The sequence below is a fragment of the Oryzias latipes genome, chromosome 4, assembly GCF_053564925.1.
Source record: "Oryzias latipes strain Hd-rR chromosome 4, Olatipes_Hd-rR_3.1".
NCBI classification, from domain to species: domain Eukaryota; kingdom Metazoa; phylum Chordata; class Actinopteri; order Beloniformes; family Adrianichthyidae; genus Oryzias; species Oryzias latipes.
This window is the reverse complement of record NC_136240.1, coordinates 468,445-492,048: the sequence shown is the minus strand read 5'-3', so window position 1 is coordinate 492,048 and position 23,604 is coordinate 468,445.

The following is a 23,604-nucleotide window of genomic DNA, read 5'->3' as shown; positions in this document are numbered from 1 at the left end:
AAAATAACAATTTCTTGAACATCAAATCAGAACTTCAACTTTTGGGTGCGTTTTTTGCTAAAAATCATTTTGTCAGTCAAAAGTGCCAAAAATGTCAAAAAAGCGTTTTCGGCTCTATGATTGTTTTGAATTTTAAACTTACAACGTTGCATAAAATAACACTTTCTTGAACTGCAAATGAGAACTTCAACTTTTGGGTGCATTTGTTTCTAAAAAAAATCATTTTGTCAGTCAAAAGTGCCAAAAGTGTCAAAAAAGTGTTTTCGGCTCTTAGTATTACTGGTTTGAAGTTTCAACTGATAACATGAGAAAAAATAAAACTTTCTTGAACATCAAATGAGAACTTCAACTTTTGGGTGCATTTGTTTCTAAAAAAAATCATTTTGTCAGTCAAAAGTGCCAAAAGTGTCAAAAAAGTGTTTTCGGCTCTAACTATTACTGGTTTGAAGTTTCAACTGACAACATGAGAAAAAATAAAACTTTCTTGAACATCAAATGAGAACTTCAACTTTTGGGTGCATTTGTTGCTAAAACAAATCATTTTGTCAGTCAAAAGTACCAAAAGTGTCAAAAAAGCGTTTTCGGCTCTATGACTGTTTTGAATTTTAAACTTACAATGTGGCATAAAATAACAATTTCTTGAACATCAAATGAGAACTTCAACTTTTGGGTGCGTTTTTTGCTAAAAAATCATTTTGTCAGTCAAAAGTGCCAAAAGTGTCAAAAAAGCGTTTTCGGCTCTATGACTGTTTTGAATTTTAAACTTACAATGTGGCATAAAATAACAATTTCTTGAACATCAAATGAGAACTTCAACTTTTGGGTGCGTTTTTTGCTAAAAAATCATTTTGTCAGTCAAAAGTGCCAAAAATGTCAAAAAAGCGTTTTCGGCTCTATGATTGTTTTGAATTTTAAACTTACAACGTTGCATAAAATAACACTTTCTTGAACTGCAAATGAGAACTTCAACTTTTGGGTGCATTTGTTTCTAAAAAAAATCATTTTGTCAGTCAAAAGTGTCAAAAAAGTGTTTTCGGCTCTAACTATTACTGGTTTGAAGTTTCAACTGACAACATGAGAAAAAATAAAACTTTCTTGAACATCAAATGAGAACTTCAACTTTTGGGTGCATTTGTTGCTAAAAAAAATCATTTTGTCAGTCAAAAGTACCAAAAGTGTCAAAAAAGCGTTTTCGGCTCTATGACTGTTTTGAATTTTAAACTTACAATGTGGCATAAAATAACAATTTCTTGAACATCAAATGAGAACTTCAACTTTTGGGTGCGTTTTTTGCTAAAAAATCATTTTGTCAGTCAAAAGTGCCAAAAGTGTCAAAAAAGCGTTTTCGGCTCTATGACTGTTTTGAATTTTAAACTTACAATGTGGCATAAAATAACACTTTCTTGAACATCAAATGAGAACTTCAACTTTTGGGTGCGTTTTTTGCTAAAAATCATTTTGTCAGTCAAAAGTGCCAAAAATGTCAAAAAAGCGTTTTCGGCTCTATGACTATTTTGAATTTTAAACTTACAACGTTGCATAAAATAACACTTTCTTGAACTGCAAATGAGAACTTCAACTTTTGGGTGCATTTGTTTCTAAAAAAAATCATTTTGTCAGTCAAAAGTGTCAAAAAAGTGTTTTCGGCTCTAACTATTACTGGTTTGAAGTTTCAACTGACAACATGAGAAAAAATAAAACTTTCTTGAACATCAAATGAGAACTTCAACTTTTGGGTGCATTTGTTGCTAAAACAAATCATTTTGTCAGTCAAAAGTACCAAAAGTGTCAAAAAAGCGTTTTCGGCTCTATGACTGTTTTGAATTTTAAACTTACAATGTGGCATAAAATAACAATTTCTTGAACATCAAATGAGAACTTCAACTTTTGGGTGCGTTTTTTGCTAAAAAATCATTTTGTCAGTCAAAAGTGCCAAATATGTCAAAAAAGCGTTTTCGGCTCTATGACTGTTTTGAATTTTAAACTTACAATGTGGCATAAAATAACAATTTCTTGAACATCAAATGAGAACTTCAACTTTTGGGTGCGTTTTTTGCTAAAAAATCATTTTGTCAGTCAAAAGTGCCAAAAATGTCAAAAAAGCGTTTTCGGCTCTATGATTGTTTTGAATTTTAAACTTACAACGTTGCATAAAATAACACTTTCTTGAACTGCAAATGAGAACTTCAACTTTTGGGTGCATTTGTTTCTAAAAAAAATCATTTTGTCAGTCAAAAGTGCCAAAAGTGTCAAAAAAGTGTTTTCGGCTCTTACTATTACTGGTTTGAAGTTTCAACTGACAACATGAGAAAAAATAACACTTTCTTGAACTGCAAATGAGAACTTCAACTTTTGGGTGCATTTGTTTCTAAAAAAAATCATTTTGTCAGTCAAAAGTGCCAAAAGTGTCAAAAAAGTGTTTTCGGCTCTAACTATTACTGGTTTGAAGTTTCAACTGACAACATGAGAAAAAATAAAACTTTCTTGAACATCAAATGAGAACTTCAACTTTTGGGTGCGTTTTTTGCTAAAAAATCATTTTGTCAGTCAAAAGTGCCAAAAATGTCAAAAAAGCGTTTTCGGCTCTATGACTGTTTTGAATTTTAAACTTACAATGTGGCATAAAATAACAATTTCTTGAACATCAAATGAGAACTTCAACTTTTGGGTGCGTTTTTTGCTAAAAAATCATTTTGTCAGTCAAAAGTGCCAAAAATGTCAAAAAAGCGTTTTCGGCTCTATGATTGTTTTGAATTTTAAACTTACAACGTTGCATAAAATAACACTTTCTTGAACTGCAAATGAGAACTTCAACTTTTGGGTGCATTTGTTTCTAAAAAAAATCATTTTGTCAGTCAAAAGTGTCAAAAAAGTGTTTTCGGCTCTAACTATTACTGGTTTGAAGTTTCAACTGACAACATGAGAAAAAATAAAACTTTCTTGAAAATCAAATGAGAACTTCAACTTTTGGGTGCATTTGTTGCTAAAAAAAATCATTTTGTCAGTCAAAAGTACCAAAAGTGTCAAAAAAAGCGTTTTCGGCTCTATGACTGTTTTGAATTTTAAACTTACAATGTGGCATAAAATAACAATTTCTTGAACATCAAATGAGAACTTCAACTTTTGGTTGCGTTTTTTGCTAAAAAATCATTTTGTCAGTCAAAAGTGCCAAAAGTGTCAAAAAAGCGTTTTCGGCTCTATGACTGTTTTGAATTTTAAACTTACAATGTGGCATAAAATAACAATTTCTTGAACATCAAATGAGAACTTCAACTTTTGGGTGCGTTTTTTGCTAAAAATCATTTTGTCAGTCAAAAGTGCCAAAAATGTCAAAAAAGCGTTTTCGGCTCTATGATTGTTTTGAATTTTAAACTTACAACGTTGCATAAAATAACACTTTCTTGAACTGCAAATGAGAACTTCAACTTTTGGGTGCATTTGTTTCTAAAAAAAATCATTTTGTCAGTCAAAAGTGTCAAAAAAGTGTTTTCGGCTCTAACTATTACTGGTTTGAAGTTTCAACTGACAACACGAGAAAAAATAAAACTTTCTTGAACATCAAATGAGAACTTCAACTTTTGGGTGCATTTGTTGCTAAAACAAATCATTTTGTCAGTCAAAAGTACCAAAAGTGTCAAAAAAGCGTTTTCGGCTCTATGACTGTTTTGAATTTTAAACTTACAATGTGGCATAAAATAACAATTTCTTCAAAATCAAATGAGAACTTCAACTTTTGGGTGCGTTTTTTGCTAAAAAATCATTTTGTCAGTCAAAAGTGCCAAAAATGTCAAAAAAGCGTTTTCGGCTCTATGACTGTTTTGAATTTTAAACTTACAATGTGGCATAAAATAACAATTTCTTGAACATCAAATGAGAACTTCAACTTTTGGGTGCGTTTTTTGCTAAAAAATCATTTTGTCAGTCAAAAGTGCCAAAAATGTCAAAAAAGCGTTTTCGGCTCTATGATTGTTTTGAATTTTAAACTTACAACGTTGCATAAAATAACACTTTCTTGAACTGCAAATGAGAACTTCAACTTTTGGGTGCATTTGTTTCTAAAAAAAATCATTTTGTCAGTCAAAAGTGTCAAAAAAGTGTTTTCGGCTCTAACTATTACTGGTTTGAAGTTTCAACTGACAACATGAGAAAAAATAAAACTTTCTTGAACATCAAATGAGAACTTCAACTTTTGGGTGCATTTGTTGCTAAAACAAATCATTTTGTCAGTCAAAAGTACCAAAAGTGTCAAAAAAGCGTTTTCGGCTCTATGACTGTTTTGAATTTTAAACTTACAATGTGGCATAAAATAACAATTTCTTGAAAATCAAATGAGAACTTCAACTTTTGGGTGCGTTTTTTGCCAAAAAAATCATTTTGTCAGTCAAAAGTGCCAAAAATGTCAAAAAAGCGTTTTCGGCTCTATGACTGTTTTGAATTTTAAACTTACAACGTTGCATAAAATAACACTTTCTTGAACTGCAAATGAGAACTTCAACTTTTGGGTGCATTTGTTTCTAAAAAAAATCATTTTGTCAGTCAAAAGTGCCAAAAGTGTCAAAAAAGTGTTTTCGGCTCTATGACTGTTTTGAATTTTAAACTTACAATGTGGCATAAAATAACAATTTCTTGAACATCAAATGAGAACTTCAAATTTTGGGTGCGTTTTTTGCTAAAAAATCATTTTGTCAGTCAAAAGTGCCAAAAGTGTCAAAAAAGCGTTTTCGGCTCTATGACTGTTTTGAATTTTAAACTTACAATGTGGCATAAAATAACAATTTCTTGAACATCAAATGAGAACTTCAACTTTTGGGTGCGTTTTTTGCTAAAAATCATTTTGTCAGTCAAAAGTGCCAAAAATGTCAAAAAAGCGTTTTCGGCTCTATGATTGTTTTGAATTTTAAACTTACAACGTTGCATAAAATAACACTTTCTTGAACTGCAAATGAGAACTTCAACTTTTGGGTGCATTTGTTTCTAAAAAAAATCATTTTGTCAGTCAAAAGTGCCAAAAGTGTCAAAAAAGTGTTTTCGGCACTAACTATTACTGGTTTGAAGTTTCAACTGACAACATGAGAAAAAATAAAACTTTCTTGAACATCAAATGAGAACTTCAACTTTTGGGTGCATTTGTTTCTAAAAAAAATCATTTTGTCAGTCAAAAGTGCCAAAAGTGTCAAAAAAGTGTTTTCGGCTCTAACTATTACTGGTTTGAAGTTTCAACTGACAACATGAGAAAAAATAAAACTTTCTTGAACATCAAATGAGAACTTCAACTTTTGGGTGCATTTGTTGCTAAAACAAATCATTTTGTCAGTCAAAAGTACCAAAAGTGTCAAAAAAGCGTTTTCGGCTCTATGACTGTTTTGAATTTTAAACTTACAATGTGGCATATAATAACAATTTCTTGAACATCAAATGAGAACTTCAACTTTTGGGTGCGTTTTTTGCTAAAAAATCATTTTGTCAGTCAAAAGTGCCAAAAGTGTCAAAAAAGCGTTTTCGGCTCTATGACTGTTTTGAATTTTAAACTTACAATGTGGCATAAAATAACAATTTCTTGAACATCAAATGAGAACTTCAACTTTTGGGTGCGTTTTTTGCTAAAAATCATTTTGTCAGTCAAAAGTGCCAAAAATGTCAAAAAAGCGTTTTCGGCTCTATGATTGTTTTGAATTTTAAACTTACAACGTTGCATAAAATAACACTTTCTTGAACTGCAAATGAGAACTTCAACTTTTGGGTGCATTTGTTTCTAAAAAAAATCATTTTGTCAGTCAAAAGTGTCAAAAAAGTGTTTTCGGCTCTAACTATTACTGGTTTGAAGTTTCAACTGACAACACGAGAAAAAATAAAACTTTCTTGAACATCAAATGAGAACTTCAACTTTTGGGTGCATTTGTTGCTAAAACAAATCATTTTGTCAGTCAAAAGTACCAAAAGTGTCAAAAAAGCGTTTTCGGCTCTATGACTGTTTTGAATTTTAAACTTACAATGTGGCATAAAATAACAATTTCTTGAAAATCAAATGAGAACTTCAACTTTTGGGTGCGTTTTTTGCTAAAAAATCATTTTGTCAGTCAAAAGTGCCAAAAATGTCAAAAAAGCGTTTTCGGCTCTATGACTGTTTTGAATTTTAAACTTACAATGTGGCATAAAATAACAATTTCTTGAACATCAAATGAGAACTTCAACTTTTGGGTGCGTTTTTTGCTAAAAAATCATTTTGTCAGTCAAAAGTGCCAAAAATGTCAAAAAAGCGTTTTCGGCTCTATGATTGTTTTGAATTTTAAACTTACAACGTTGCATAAAATAACACTTTCTTGAACTGCAAATGAGAACTTCAACTTTTGGGTGCATTTGTTTCTAAAAAAAATCATTTTGTCAGTCAAAAGTGTCAAAAAAGTGTTTTCGGCTCTAACTATTACTGGTTTGAAGTTTCAACTGACAACATGAGAAAAAATAAAACTTTCTTGAACATCAAATGAGAACTTCAACTTTTGGGTGCATTTGTTGCTAAAACAAATCATTTTGTCAGTCAAAAGTACCAAAAGTGTCAAAAAAGCGTTTTCGGCTCTATGACTGTTTTGAATTTTAAACTTACAATGTGGCATAAAATAACAATTTCTTGAAAATCAAATGAGAACTTCAACTTTTGGGTGCGTTTTTTGCCAAAAAAATCATTTTGTCAGTCAAAAGTGCCAAAAATGTCAAAAAAGCGTTTTCGGCTCTATGACTGTTTTGAATTTTAAACTTACAACGTTGCATAAAATAACACTTTCTTGAACTGCAAATGAGAACTTCAACTTTTGGGTGCATTTGTTTCTAAAAAAAATCATTTTGTCAGTCAAAAGTGCCAAAAGTGTCAAAAAAGTGTTTTCGGCTCTATGACTGTTTTGAATTTTAAACTTACAATGTGGCATAAAATAACAATTTCTTGAACATCAAATGAGAACTTCAAATTTTGGGTGCGTTTTTTGCTAAAAAATCATTTTGTCAGTCAAAAGTGCCAAAAGTGTCAAAAAAGCGTTTTCGGCTCTATGACTGTTTTGAATTTTAAACTTACAATGTGGCATAAAATAACAATTTCTTGAACATCAAATGAGAACTTCAACTTTTGGGTGCGTTTTTTGCTAAAAATCATTTTGTCAGTCAAAAGTGCCAAAAATGTCAAAAAAGCGTTTTCGGCTCTATGATTGTTTTGAATTTTAAACTTACAACGTTGCATAAAATAACACTTTCTTGAACTGCAAATGAGAACTTCAACTTTTGGGTGCATTTGTTTCTAAAAAAAATCATTTTGTCAGTCAAAAGTGCCAAAAGTGTCAAAAAAGTGTTTTCGGCACTAACTATTACTGGTTTGAAGTTTCAACTGACAACATGAGAAAAAATAAAACTTTCTTGAACATCAAATGAGAACTTCAACTTTTGGGTGCATTTGTTTCTAAAAAAAATCATTTTGTCAGTCAAAAGTGCCAAAAGTGTCAAAAAAGTGTTTTCGGCTCTAACTATTACTGGTTTGAAGTTTCAACTGACAACATGAGAAAAAATAAAACTTTCTTGAACATCAAATGAGAACTTCAACTTTTGGGTGCATTTGTTGCTAAAACAAATCATTTTGTCAGTCAAAAGTACCAAAAGTGTCAAAAAAGCGTTTTCGGCTCTATGACTGTTTTGAATTTTAAACTTACAATGTGGCATAAAATAACAATTTCTTGAACATCAAATGAGAACTTCAACTTTTGGGTGCGTTTTTTGCTAAAAAATCATTTTGTCAGTCAAAAGTGCCAAAAGTGTCAAAAAAGCGTTTTCGGCTCTATGACTGTTTTGAATTTTAAACTTACAATGTGGCATAAAATAACAATTTCTTGAACATCAAATGAGAACTTCAACTTTTGGGTGCGTTTTTTGCTAAAAAATCATTTTGTCAGTCAAAAGTGCCAAAAATGTCAAAAAAGCGTTTTCGGCTCTATGATTGTTTTGAATTTTAAACTTACAACGTTGCATAAAATAACACTTTCTTGAACTGCAAATGAGAACTTCAACTTTTGGGTGCATTTGTTTCTAAAAAAAATCATTTTGTCAGTCAAAAGTGTCAAAAAAGTGTTTTCGGCTCCAACTATTACTGGTTTGAAGTTTCAACTGACAACATGAGAAAAAATAAAACTTTCTTGAACATCAAATGAGAACTTCAACTTTTGGGTGCATTTGTTGCTAAAAAAAATCATTTTGTCAGTCAAAAGTACCAAAAGTGTCAAAAAAGCGTTTTCGGCTCTATGACTGTTTTGAATTTTAAACTTACAATGTGGCATAAAATAACAATTTCTTGAACATCAAATGAGAACTTCAACTTTTGGGTGCGTTTTTTGCTAAAAAATCATTTTGTCAGTCAAAAGTGCCAAAAATGTCAAAAAAGCGTTTTCGGCTCTATGATTGTTTTGAATTTTAAACTTACAACGTTGCATAAAATAACACTTTCTTGAACTGCAAATGAGAACTTCAACTTTTGGGTGCATTTGTTTCTAAAAAAAATCATTTTGTCAGTCAAAAGTGTCAAAAAAGTGTTTTCGGCTCCAACTATTACTGGTTTGAAGTTTCAACTGACAACATGAGAAAAAATAAAACTTTCTTGAACATCAAATGAGAACTTCAACTTTTGGGTGCGTTTTTTGCTAAAAAATCATTTTGTCAGTCAAAAGTGCCAAATATGTCAAAAAAGCGTTTTCGGCTCTATGACTGTTTTGAATTTTAAACTTACAATGTGGCATAAAATAACAATTTCTTGAACATCAAATGAGAACTTCAACTTTTGGGTGCGTTTTTTGCTAAAAAATCATTTTGTCAGTCAAAAGTGCCAAAAATGTCAAAAAAGCGTTTTCGGCTCTATGATTGTTTTGAATTTTAAACTTACAACGTTGCATAAAATAACACTTTCTTGAACTGCAAATGAGAACTTCAACTTTTGGGTGCATTTGTTTCTAAAAAAAATCATTTTGTCAGTCAAAAGTGCCAAAAGTGTCAAAAAAGTGTTTTCGGCTCTTACTATTACTGGTTTGAAGTTTCAACTGACAACATGAGAAAAAATAAAACTTTCTTGAACATCAAATGAGAACTTCAACTTTTGGGTGCATTTGTTTCTAAAAAAAATCATTTTGTCAGTCAAAAGTGCCAAAAGTGTCAAAAAAGTGTTTTCGGCTCTAACTATTACTGGTTTGAAGTTTCAACTGACAACATGAGAAAAAATAAAACTTTCTTGAACATCAAATGAGAACTTCAACTTTTGGGTGCGTTTTTTGCTAAAAAATCATTTTGTCAGTCAAAAGTGCCAAAAATGTCAAAAAAGCGTTTTCGGCTCTATGACTGTTTTGAATTTTAAACTTACAATGTGGCATAAAATAACAATTTCTTGAACATCAAATGAGAACTTCAACTTTTGGGTGCGTTTTTTGCTAAAAAATCATTTTGTCAGTCAAAAGTGCCAAAAATGTCAAAAAAGCGTTTTCGGCTCTATGATTGTTTTGAATTTTAAACTTACAACGTTGCATAAAATAACACTTTCTTGAACTGCAAATGAGAACTTCAACTTTTGGGTGCATTTGTTTCTAAAAAAAATCATTTTGTCAGTCAAAAGTGTCAAAAAAGTGTTTTCGGCTCTAACTATTACTGGTTTGAAGTTTCAACTGACAACATGAGAAAAAATAAAACTTTCTTGAACATCAAATGAGAACTTCAACTTTTGGGTGCATTTGTTGCTAAAAAAAATCATTTTGTCAGTCAAAAGTACCAAAAGTGTCAAAAAAAGCGTTTTCGGCTCTATGACTGTTTTGAATTTTAAACTTACAATGTGGCATAAAATAACAATTTCTTGAACATCAAATGAGAACTTCAACTTTTGGTTGCGTTTTTTGCTAAAAAATCATTTTGTCAGTCAAAAGTGCCAAAAGTGTCAAAAAAGCGTTTTCGGCTCTATGACTGTTTTGAATTTTAAACTTACAATGTGGCATAAAATAACAATTTCTTGAACATCAAATGAGAACTTCAACTTTTGGGTGCGTTTTTTGCTAAAAATCATTTTGTCAGTCAAAAGTGCCAAAAATGTCAAAAAAGCGTTTTCGGCTCTATCTTCTTCCTCTTTCGGCTTCTCCCATCAGGGGTCGCCACAGCGAACAAGTCGCATGGTAAATTTGGCAATGTTTTACGCCGGATGCCCTTCCTGACGCAACCTTCTCAAACCGGGCTTGGAACCGGCACAGGGGTAGAGAAGGGAACAGGGAGCAGCCCGGAGTCGAACCCTGGTTTCACGGACGGAAGGCGCCGCAAACCAGCACGAGCTGGTTTTCGGCTCTATGATTGTTTTGAATTTTAAACTTACAACGTTGCATAAAATAACACTTTCTTGAACTGCAAATGAGAACTTCAACTTTTGGGTGCATTTGTTTCTAAAAAAAATCATTTTGTCAGTCAAAAGTGTCAAAAAAGTGTTTTCGGCTCTAACTATTACTGGTTTGAAGTTTCAACTGACAACACGAGAAAAAATAAAACTTTCTTGAACATCAAATGAGAACTTCAACTTTTGGGTGCATTTGTTGCTAAAACAAATCATTTTGTCAGTCAAAAGTACCAAAAGTGTCAAAAAAGCGTTTTCGGCTCTATGACTGTTTTGAATTTTAAACTTACAATGTGGCATAAAATAACAATTTCTTGAAAATCAAATGAGAACTTCAACTTTTGGGTGCGTTTTTTGCTAAAAAATCATTTTGTCAGTCAAAAGTGCCAAAAATGTCAAAAAAGCGTTTTCGGCTCTATGACTGTTTTGAATTTTAAACTTACAATGTGGCATAAAATAACAATTTCTTGAACATCAAATGAGAACTTCAACTTTTGGGTGCGTTTTTTGCTAAAAAATCATTTTGTCAGTCAAAAGTGCCAAAAATGTCAAAAAAGCGTTTTCGGCTCTATGATTGTTTTGAATTTTAAACTTACAACGTTGCATAAAATAACACTTTCTTGAACTGCAAATGAGAACTTCAACTTTTGGGTGCATTTGTTTCTAAAAAAAATCATTTTGTCAGTCAAAAGTGTCAAAAAAGTGTTTTCGGCTCTAACTATTACTGGTTTGAAGTTTCAACTGACAACATGAGAAAAAATAAAACTTTCTTGAACATCAAATGAGAACTTCAACTTTTGGGTGCATTTGTTGCTAAAACAAATCATTTTGTCAGTCAAAAGTACCAAAAGTGTCAAAAAAGCGTTTTCGGCTCTATGACTGTTTTGAATTTTAAACTTACAATGTGGCATAAAATAACAATTTCTTGAAAATCAAATGAGAACTTCAACTTTTGGGTGCGTTTTTTGCCAAAAAAATCATTTTGTCAGTCAAAAGTGCCAAAAATGTCAAAAAAGCGTTTTCGGCTCTATGACTGTTTTGAATTTTAAACTTACAACGTTGCATAAAATAACACTTTCTTGAACTGCAAATGAGAACTTCAACTTTTGGGTGCATTTGTTTCTAAAAAAAATCATTTTGTCAGTCAAAAGTGCCAAAAGTGTCAAAAAAGTGTTTTCGGCTCTATGACTGTTTTGAATTTTAAACTTACAATGTGGCATAAAATAACAATTTCTTGAACATCAAATGAGAACTTCAAATTTTGGGTGCGTTTTTTGCTAAAAAATCATTTTGTCAGTCAAAAGTGCCAAAAGTGTCAAAAAAGCGTTTTCGGCTCTATGACTGTTTTGAATTTTAAACTTACAATGTGGCATAAAATAACAATTTCTTGAACATCAAATGAGAACTTCAACTTTTGGGTGCGTTTTTTGCTAAAAATCATTTTGTCAGTCAAAAGTGCCAAAAATGTCAAAAAAGCGTTTTCGGCTCTATGATTGTTTTGAATTTTAAACTTACAACGTTGCATAAAATAACACTTTCTTGAACTGCAAATGAGAACTTCAACTTTTGGGTGCATTTGTTTCTAAAAAAAATCATTTTGTCAGTCAAAAGTGCCAAAAGTGTCAAAAAAGTGTTTTCGGCACTAACTATTACTGGTTTGAAGTTTCAACTGACAACATGAGAAAAAATAAAACTTTCTTGAACATCAAATGAGAACTTCAACTTTTGGGTGCATTTGTTTCTAAAAAAAATCATTTTGTCAGTCAAAAGTGCCAAAAGTGTCAAAAAAGTGTTTTCGGCTCTAACTATTACTGGTTTGAAGTTTCAACTGACAACATGAGAAAAAATAAAACTTTCTTGAACATCAAATGAGAACTTCAACTTTTGGGTGCATTTGTTGCTAAAACAAATCATTTTGTCAGTCAAAAGTACCAAAAGTGTCAAAAAAGCGCTTTCGGCTCCTTTGACTGTTTTGAATTTTAAACTTACAATGTGGCATAAAATAACAATTTCTTGAACATCAAATGAGAACTTCAACTTTTGGGTGCGTTTTTTGCTAAAAAATCATTTTGTCAGTCAAAAGTGCCAAAAGTGTCAAAAAAGCGTTTTCGGCTCTATGACTGTTTTGAATTTTAAACTTACAATGTGGCATAAAATAACAATTTCTTGAACATCAAATGAGAACTTCAACTTTTGGGTGCGTTTTTTGCTAAAAAATCATTTTGTCAGTCAAAAGTGCCAAAAATGTCAAAAAAGCGTTTTCGGCTCTATGATTGTTTTGAATTTTAAACTTACAACGTTGCATAAAATAACACTTTCTTGAACTGCAAATGAGAACTTCAACTTTTGGGTGCATTTGTTTCTAAAAAAAATCATTTTGTCAGTCAAAAGTGTCAAAAAAGTGTTTTCGGCTCCAACTATTACTGGTTTGAAGTTTCAACTGACAACATGAGAAAAAATAAAACTTTCTTGAACATCAAATGAGAACTTCAACTTTTGGGTGCATTTGTTGCTAAAAAAAATCATTTTGTCAGTCAAAAGTACCAAAAGTGTCAAAAAAGCGTTTTCGGCTCTATGACTGTTTTGAATTTTAAACTTACAATGTGGCATAAAATAACAATTTCTTGAACATCAAATGAGAACTTCAACTTTTGGGTGCGTTTTTTGCTAAAAAATCATTTTGTCAGTCAAAAGTGCCAAAAGTGTCAAAAAAGCGTTTTCGGCTCTATGACTGTTTTGAATTTTAAACTTACAATGTGGCATAAAATAACAATTTCTTGAACATCAAATGAGAACTTCAACTTTTGGGTGCGTTTTTTGCTAAAAAATCATTTTGTCAGTCAAAAGTGCCAAAAGTGTCAAAAAAGCGTTTTCGGCTCTATGACTGTTTTGAATTTTAAACTTACAATGTGGCATAAAATAACACTTTCTTGAACATCAAATGAGAACCTCAACTTTTGGGTGCGTTTTTTGCTAAAAAATCATTTTGTAAGTCAAAAGTGCCAAAAGTGTCAAAAAAGTTTTTTCGGCTCTAACTATTACTGGTTTGAAGTTTCAACTGACAACATGAGAAAAAATAACACTTTCTTGAACTGCAAATGAGAACTTCAACTTTTGGGTGCATTTGTTTCTAAAAAAAATCATTTTGTCAGTCAAAAGTGTCAAAAAAGTGTTTTCGGCTCTAACTATTACTGGTTTGAAGTTTCAACTGACAACATGAGAAAAAATAAAACTTTCTTGAACATCAAATGAGAACTTCAACTTTTGGGTGCATTTGTTGCTAAAAAAAATCATTTTGTCAGTCAAAAGTACCAAAAGTGTCAAAAAAGCGTTTTCGGCTCTATGACTGTTTTGAATTTTAAACTTACAATGTGGCATAAAATAACAATTTCTTGAACATCAAATGAGAACTTCGACTTTTGGGTGCGTTTTTTGCTAAAAAATCATTTTGTCAGTCAAAAGTGCCAAAAGTGTCAAAAAAGCGTTTTCGGCTCTATGACTGTTTTGAATTTTAAACTTACAATGCGGCATAAAATAACAATTTCTTGAACATCAAATGAGAACTTCAACTTTTGGGTGCGTTTTTTGCTAAAAATCATTTTGTCAGTCAAAAGTGCCAAAAATGTCAAAAAAGCGTTTTCGGCTCTATGATTGTTTTGAATTTTAAACTTACAACGTTGCATAAAATAACACTTTCTTGAACTGCAAATGAGAACTTCAACTTTTGGGTGCTTTTGTTTCTAAAAAAAATCATTTTGTCAGTCAAAAGTGTCAAAAAAGTGTTTTCGGCTCTAACTATTACTGGTTTGAAGTTTCAACTGACAACATGAGAAAAAATAAAACTTTCTTGAACGTCAAATGAGAACTTCAACTTTTGGGTGCATTTGTTGCTAAAACAAATCATTTTGTCAGTCAAAAGTACCAAAAGTGTCAAAAAAGCGTTTTCGGCTCTATGACTGTTTTGAATTTTAAACTTACAATGTGGCATAAAATAACAATTTCTTGAACATCAAATGAGAACTTCAACTTTTGGGTGCGTTTTTTGCTAAAAAATCATTTTGTCAGTCAAAAGTGCCAAAAATGTCAAAAAAGCGTTTTCGGCTCTATGACTGTTTTGAATTTTAAACTTACCATGTTGCATAAAATAACACTTTCTTGAACTGCAAATGAGAACTTCAACTTTTGGGTGCATTTGTTTCTAAAAAAAATCATTTTGTCAGTCAAAAGTGCCAAAAGTGTCAAAAAAGATTTTTCGGCTCTAACTATTACTGGTTTGAAGTTTCAACTGACAACATGAGAAAAAATAAAACTTTCTTGAACATCAAATGAGAACTTCAACTTTTGGGTGCATTTGTTTCTAAAAAAAATCATTTTGTCACTCAAAAGTGCCAAAAGTGTCAAAAAAGTGTTTTCGGCTCTAACTATTACTGGTTTGAAATTTCAACTGACAACATGAGAAAAAATAAAACTTTCTTGAACATCAAATGAGAACTTCAACTTTTGGGTGCATTTGTTGCTAAAAAAAATCATTTTGTCAGTCAAAAGTACCAAAAGTGTCAAAAAAGCGTTTTCGGCTCTATGACTGTTTTGAATTTTAAACTTACAATGTGGCATAACATAACAATTTCTTGAACATCAAATGAGAACTTCAACTTTTGGGTGCGTTTTTTGCTAAAAATCATTTTGTCAGTCAAAAGTGCCAAAAATGTCAAAAAAGCGTTTTCGGCTCTATGATTGTTTTGAAGTTTCAACTTACAACGTTGCATAAAATAACACTTTCTTGAACTGCAAATGAGAACTTCAACTTTTGGGTGCATTTGTTTCTAAAAAAAATCATTTTGTCAGTCAAAAGTACCAAAAGTGTCAAAAAAGCGTTTTTGGCTCAATGACTGGTTTGAAGTTTCAACTGACAACATGAGAAAAAGTAACACTTTCTTGAACTGCAAAATGAGAACTTCGAATTTTGAGTCTATTTTTTGCTAAGAAATCATTTTTTCAGTTAAAAGTGCCAAAAGTGTCAAAAAAGTATTTTATGCTCAGAGTATGACTGTTTTGAATATTTAACTTACAACGTGCCGAAAAATAACACTTTCTTGAACTGCAAATAAGAACTTTGACTTTTGGGTGCGTTTTTTGGTAAAAAATCATTTTGTCAGTCAAAAGTGCCAAAAATGTTAAAAAAGCGTTTTCGGCTCTATGACTGTTTTGAATTTTAAACTTACAACGTTGCATTAAAATAACACTTTCTTGAACTGCAAATGAGAACTTCAACTTTTGGGTGCATTTGTTTCTAAAAAAAATCATTTTGTCAGTCAAAAGTGCCAAAAGTGTCAAAAAAGTGTTTTCGGCTCTAACTATTACTGGTTTGAAGTTTCAACTGACAACACGAGAAAAAATGAAACTTTCTTGAACATCAAATGAGAACTTCAACTTTTGGGTGCATTTGTTGCTAAAAAAAATCATTTTGTCAGTCAAAAGTACCAAAAGTGTCAAAAAAGTCTTTTATGCTCAGAGTATGACTGTTTTGAAGATTTAACTTACAACGTGACGAAAAATAACAATTTCTTGAACTGCAAATAAGAACTTTGACTTTTGGGTGCGTTTTTTGCTAAAAAATCATTTTGTCAGTCAAAAGTGCCAAAAATGTCAAAAAAGCGTTTTCGGCTCTATGACTGTTTTGAATTTTAAACTTACAACGTGGCATAAAATAACACTTTCTTGAACTGCAAATGAGAACTTCAACTTTTGGGTGCATTTGTTGCTAAAAAAATCATTTTGTCAGTCAAAAGTGCCAAAAGTGTCAAAAAAGCATTTTCGGCTCTAACTCTTACTGGTTTGAAGTTTCAACTGACAACATGAGAAAAACTAACACTTTCTTGAACTGCAAAATGAGAACTTTGTATTTTGTGTCTATTTTTTGCTAAGAAATCATTTTTTCAGTTAAAAGTGCCAAAAGTGTCAAAAAAGTCTTTTATGCTCAGAGTATGACTGTTTTGAATATTTAACTTACGACGTGACGAAAAATAACACTTTCTTGAACTGCAAATAAGAACTTTGACTTTTGGGTGCGTTTTTTGCTTAAAAAATCATTTTGTCAGTCAAAAGTGCCAAAAGTGTCAAAAAAGCGTTTTTAGGCTCTATGACTGTTTTGAATTTTAAACTTACAAAGTGGCATAAAATAACACTTTCTTGAACATCAAATGAGAACTTCAACTTTTGGGTGCATTTGTTTCTAAAAAAAATCATTTTGTCAGTCAAAAGTGCCAAAAGTGTCAAAAAAGCGTTTTCGGCTCTATGACTGTTTTGAATTTTAAACTTACAATGTGGCATAAAATAACACTTTCTTGAACATCAATTGAGAACTTCAACTTTTGGGTGCGTTTTTTGCTAAAAAATCATTTTGTCAGTCAAAAGTGCCAAAAATGTTAAAAAAGCGTTTTCGGCTCTATGACTGTTTTGAATTTTAAACTTACAACGTTGCATAAAATAACACTTTCTTGAACTGCAAATGAGAACTTCAACTTTTGGGTGCATTTGTTTCTAAAAAAAATCATTTTGTCAGTCAAAAGTGCCAAAAGTGTCAAAAAAGTGTTTTCGGCTCTAACTATTACTGGTTTGAAGTTTCAACTGACAACACGAGAAAAAATAAAACTTTCTTGAACATCAAATGAGAACTTCAACTTTTGGGTGCATTTGTTGCTAAAAAAAATCATTTTGTCAGTCAAAAGTACCAAAAGTGTCAAAAAAGTCTTCTATGCTCAGAGTATGACTGTTTTGAAGATTCAACTTACAACGTGACAAAAAATAAAACTTTCTTGAACATCAAATGAGAACTTCAACTTTTGGGTGCATTTGTTGCTAAAAAAAAATCATTTTGTCAGTCAAAAGTACCAAAAGTGTCAAAAAAGCGTTTTCGGCTCTATGACTGTTTTGAATTTTAAACTTACAACGTTGCATAAAATAACACTTTCTTGAACTGCAAATGAGAACTTCAACTTTTGGGTGCGTTTTTTGCTAAAAAATCATTTTGTCAGTCAAAAGTGCCAAAAGTGTCAAAAAAGCGTTTTCGGCTCTATGACTGTTTTGAATTTTAAACTTACAATGTGGCATAAAATAACAATTTCTTGAACATCAAATGAGAACTTCAACTTTTGGGTGCGTTTTTTGCTAAAAAATCATTTTGTCAGTCAAAAGTGCCAAAAATGTCAAAAAAGCGTTTTCGGCTCTATGATTGTTTTGAATTTTAAACTTACAACGTTGCATAAAATAACACTTTCTTGAACTGCAAATGAGAACTTCAACTTTTGGGTGCATTTGTTTCTAAAAAAAATCATTTTGTCAGTCAAAAGTGTCAAAAAAGTGTTTTCGGCTCCAACTATTACTGGTTTGAAGTTTCAACTGACAACATGAGAAAAAATAAAACTTTCTTGAACATCAAATGAGAACTTCAACTTTTGGGTGCATTTGTTGCTAAAAAAAATCATTTTGTCAGTCAAAAGTACCAAAAGTGTCAAAAAAGCGTTTTCGGCTCTATGACTGTTTTGAATTTTAAACTTACAATGTGGCATAAAATAACAATTTCTTGAACATCAAATGAGAACTTCAACTTTTGGGTGCGTTTTTTGCTAAAAAATCATTTTGTCAGTCAAAAGTGCCAAAAGTGTCAAAAAAGCGTTTTTCGGCTCTATGACTGTTTTGAATTTTAAACTTACAATGTGGCATAAAATAACAATTTCTTGAACATCAAATGAGAACTTCAACTTTTGGGTGCGTTTTTTGCTAAAAATCATTTTGTCAGTCAAAAGTGCCAAAAATGTCAAAAAAGCGTTTTCGGCTCTATGATTGTTTTGAATTTTAAACTTACAACGTTGCATAAAATAACACTTTCTTGAACTGCAAATGAGAACTTCAACTTTTGGGTGCATTTGTTTCTAAAAAAAATCATTTTGTCAGTCAAAAGTGTCAAAAAAGTGTTTTCGGCTCTAACTATTACTGGTTTGAAGTTTCAACTGACAACATGAGAAAAAATAAAACTTTCTTGAACATCAAATGAGAACTTCAACTTTTGGGTGCATTTGTTGCTAAAACAAATCATTTTGTCAGTCAAAAGTACCAAAAGTGTCAAAAAAGCGTTTTCGGCTCTATGACTGTTTTGAATTTTAAACTTACAATGTGGCATAAAATAACAATTTCTTGAACATCAAATGAGAACTTCAACTTTTGGGTGCGTTTTTTGCTAAAAAATCATTTTGTCAGTCAAAAGTGCCAAAAATGTCAAAAAAGCGTTTTCGGCTCTATGACTGTTTTGAATTTTAAACTTACAATGTGGCATAAAATAACAATTTCTCGAACATCAAATGAGAACTTCAACTTTTGGGTGCGTTTTTTGCTAAAAAATCATTTTGTCAGTCAAAAGTGCCAAAAATGTCAAAAAAGCGTTTTCGGCTCTATGATTGTTTTGAATTTTAAACTTACAACGTTGCATAAAATAACACTTTCTTGAACTGCAAATGAGAACTTCAACTTTTGGGTGCATTTGTTTCTAAAAAAAATCATTTTGTCAGTCAAAAGTGTCAAAAAAGTGTTTTCGGCTCTTACTATTACTGGTTTGAAGTTTCAACTGACAACATGAGAAAAAATAAAACTTTCTTGAACATCAAATGAGAACTTCAACTTTTGGGTGCATTTGTTTCTAAAAAAAATCATTTTGTCAGTCAAAAGTGCCAAAAGTGTCAAAAAAGTGTTTTCGGCTCTAACTATTACTGGTTTGAAGTTTCAACTGACAACATGAGAAAAAATAAAACTTTCTTGAACATCAAATGAGAACTTCAACTTTTGGGTGCGTTTTTTGCTAAAAAATCATTTTGTCAGTCAAAAGTGCCAAAAGTGTCAAAAAAGCATTTTCGGCTCTAACTCTTACTGGTTTGAAGTTTCAACTGACAACATGAGAAAAACTAACACTTTCTTGAACTGCAAAATGAGAACTTTGTATTTTGTGTCTATTTTTTGCTAAGAAATCATTTTTTCAGTTAAAAGTGCCAAAAGTGTCAAAAAAGTCTTTTATGCTCAGAGTATGACTGTTTTGAATATTTAACTTACGACGTGACGAAAAATAACACTTTCTTGAACTGCAAATAAGAACTTTGACTTTTGGGTGCGTTTTTTGCTTAAAAAATCATTTTGTCAGTCAAAAGTGCCAAAAGTGTCAAAAAAGCGTTTTTAGGCTCTATGACTGTTTTGAATTTTAAACTTACAAAGTGGCATAAAATAACACTTTCTTGAACATCAAATGAGAACTTCAACTTTTGGGTGCATTTGTTTCTAAAAAAAATCATTTTGTCAGTCAAAAGTGCCAAAAGTGTCAAAAAAGCGTTTTCGGCTCTATGACTGTTTTGAATTTTAAACTTACAATGTGGCATAAAATAACACTTTCTTGAACATCAATTGAGAACTTCAACTTTTGGGTGCGTTTTTTGCTAAAAAATCATTTTGTCAGTCAAAAGTGCCAAAAATGTTAAAAAAGCGTTTTCGGCTCTATGACTGTTTTGAATTTTAAACTTACAACGTTGCATAAAATAACACTTTCTTGAACTGCAAATGAGAACTTCAACTTTTGGGTGCATTTGTTTCTAAAAAAAATCATTTTGTCAGTCAAAAGTGCCAAAAGTGTCAAAAAAGTGTTTTCGGCTCTAACTATTACTGGTTTGAAGTTTCAACTGACAACACGAGAAAAAATAAAACTTTCTTGAACATCAAATGAGAACTTCAACTTTTGGGTGCATTTGTTGCTAAAAAAAATCATTTTGTCAGTCAAAAGTACCAAAAGTGTCAAAAAAGTCTTCTATGCTCAGAGTATGACTGTTTTGAAGATTTAACTTACAACGTGACAAAAAATAAAACTTTCTTGAACATCAAATGAGAACTTCAACTTTTGGGTGCATTTGTTGCTAAAAAAAAATCATTTTGTCAGTCAAAAGTACCAAAAGTGTCAAAAAAGCGTTTTCGGCTCTATGACTGTTTTGAATTTTAAACTTACAACGTTGCATAAAATAACACTTTCTTGAACTGCAAATGAGAACTTCAACTTTTGGGTGCGTTTTTTGCTAAAAAATCATTTTGTCAGTCAAAAGTGCCAAAAGTGTCAAAAAAGCGTTTTCGGCTCTATGACTGTTTTGAATTTTAAACTTACAATGTGGCATAAAATAACAATTTCTTGAACATCAAATGAGAACTTCAACTTTTGGGTGCGTTTTTTGCTAAAAAATCATTTTGTCAGTCAAAAGTGCCAAAAATGTCAAAAAAGCGTTTTCGGCTCTATGATTGTTTTGAATTTTAAACTTACAACGTTGCATAAAATAACACTTTCTTGAACTGCAAATGAGAACTTCAACTTTTGGGTGCATTTGTTTCTAAAAAAAATCATTTTGTCAGTCAAAAGTGTCAAAAAAGTGTTTTCGGCTCCAACTATTACTGGTTTGAAGTTTCAACTGACAACATGAGAAAAAATAAAACTTTCTTGAACATCAAATGAGAACTTCAACTTTTGGGTGCATTTGTTGCTAAAAAAAATCATTTTGTCAGTCAAAAGTACCAAAAGTGTCAAAAAAGCGTTTTCGGCTCTATGACTGTTTTGAATTTTAAACTTACAATGTGGCATAAAATAACAATTTCTTGAACATCAAATGAGAACTTCAACTTTTGGGTGCGTTTTTTGCTAAAAAATCATTTTGTCAGTCAAAAGTGCCAAAAGTGTCAAAAAAGCGTTTTTCGGCTCTATGACTGTTTTGAATTTTAAACTTACAATGTGGCATAAAATAACAATTTCTTGAACATCAAATGAGAACTTCAACTTTTGGGTGCGTTTTTTGCTAAAAATCATTTTGTCAGTCAAAAGTGCCAAAAATGTCAAAAAAGCGTTTTCGGCTCTATGATTGTTTTGAATTTTAAACTTACAACGTTGCATAAAATAACACTTTCTTGAACTGCAAATGAGAACTTCAACTTTTGGGTGCATTTGTTTCTAAAAAAAATCATTTTGTCAGTCAAAAGTGTCAAAAAAGTGTTTTCGGCTCTAACTATTACTGGTTTGAAGTTTCAACTGACAACATGAGAAAAAATAAAACTTTCTTGAACATCAAATGAGAACTTCAACTTTTGGGTGCATTTGTTGCTAAAACAAATCATTTTGTCAGTCAAAAGTACCAAAAGTGTCAAAAAAGCGTTTTCGGCTCTATGACTGTTTTGAATTTTAAACTTACAATGTGGCATAAAATAACAATTTCTTGAACATCAAATGAGAACTTCAACTTTTGGGTGCGTTTTTTGCTAAAAAATCATTTTGTCAGTCAAAAGTGCCAAAAATGTCAAAAAAGCGTTTTCGGCTCTATGACTGTTTTGAATTTTAAACTTACAATGTGGCATAAAATAACAATTTCTCGAACATCAAATGAGAACTTCAACTTTTGGGTGCGTTTTTTGCTAAAAAATCATTTTGTCAGTCAAAAGTGCCAAAAATGTCAAAAAAGCGTGTTCGGCTCTATGATTGTTTTGAATTTTAAACTTACAACGTTGCATAAAATAACACTTTCTTGAACTGCAAATGAGAACTTCAACTTTTGGGTGCATTTGTTTCTAAAAAAAATCATTTTGTCAGTCAAAAGTGTCAAAAAAGTGTTTTCGGCTCTTACTATTACTGGTTTGAAGTTTCAACTGACAACATGAGAAAAAATAAAACTTTCTTGAACATCAAATGAGAACTTCAACTTTTGGGTGCATTTGTTTCTAAAAAAAATCATTTTGTCAGTCAAAAGTGCCAAAAGTGTCAAAAAAGTGTTTTCGGCTCTAACTATTACTGGTTTGAAGTTTCAACTGACAACATGAGAAAAAATAAAACTTTCTTGAACATCAAATGAGAACTTCAACTTTTGGGTGCGTTTTTTGCTAAAAAATCATTTTGTCAGTCAAAAGTGCCAAAAATGTCAAAAAAGCGTTTTCGGCTCTATGACTGTTTTGAATTTTAAACTTACAATGTGGCATAAAATAACAATTTCTTGAACATCAAATGAGAACTTCAACTTTTGGGTGCGTTTTTTGCTAAAAAATCATTTTGTCAGTCAAAAGTGCCAAAAATGTCAAAAAAGCGTTTTCGGCTCTATGATTGTTTTGAATTTTAAACTTACAACGTTGCATAAAATAACACTTTCTTGAACTGCAAATGAGAACTTCAACTTTTGGGTGCATTTGTTTCTAAAAAAAATCATTTTGTCAGTCAAAAGTCCCAAAAGTGTCAAAAAAGTGTTTTCGGCTCTAACTATTACTGGTTTGAAGTTTCAACTGACAACATGAGAAAAAATAAAACTTTCTTGAACATCAAATGAGAACTTCAACTTTTGGGTGCATTTGTTTCTAAAAAAAATCATTTTGTCAGTCAAAAGTGCCAAAAGTGTCAAAAAAGTGTTTTCGGCTCTAACTATTACTGGTTTGAAGTTTCAACTGACAACATGAGAAAAAATAAAACTTTCTTGAACATCAAATGAGAACTTCAACTTTTGGGTGCATTTGTTGCTAAAAAAAATCATTTTGTCAGTCAAAAGTACCAAAAATGTCAAAAAAGCGTTTTCGGCTCTATGACTGTTTTGAATTTTAAACTTACAATGTGGCATAAAATAACAATTTCTTGAACATCAAATGAGAACTTCAACTTTTGGGTGCGTTTTTTGCTAAAAAATCATTTTGTCAGTCAAAAGTGTCAAAAAAGCGTTTTCGGCTCTATGACTGTTTTGAATTTTAAACTTACAATGTGGCATAAAATAACAATTTCTTGAACATCAAATGAGAACTTCAACTTTTGGGTGCGTTTTTTGCTAAAAAATCATTTTGTCAGTCAAAAGTGCCAAAAATGTCAAAAAAGCGTTTTCGGCTCTATGATTGTTTTGAATTTTAAACTTACAACGTTGCATAAAATAACACTTTCTTGAACTGCAAATGAGAACTTCAACTTTTGGGTGCATTTGTTTCTAAAAAAAATCATTTTGTCAGTCAAAAGTGTCAAAAAAGTGTTTTCGGCTCTAACTATTACTGGTTTGAAGTTTCAACTGACAACATGAGAAAAAATAAAACTTTCTTGAACATCAAATGAGAACTTCAACTTTTGGGTGCATTTGTTGCTAAAAAAAATCATTTTGTCAGTCAAAAGTGCCAAAAGTGTCAAAAAAGCGTTT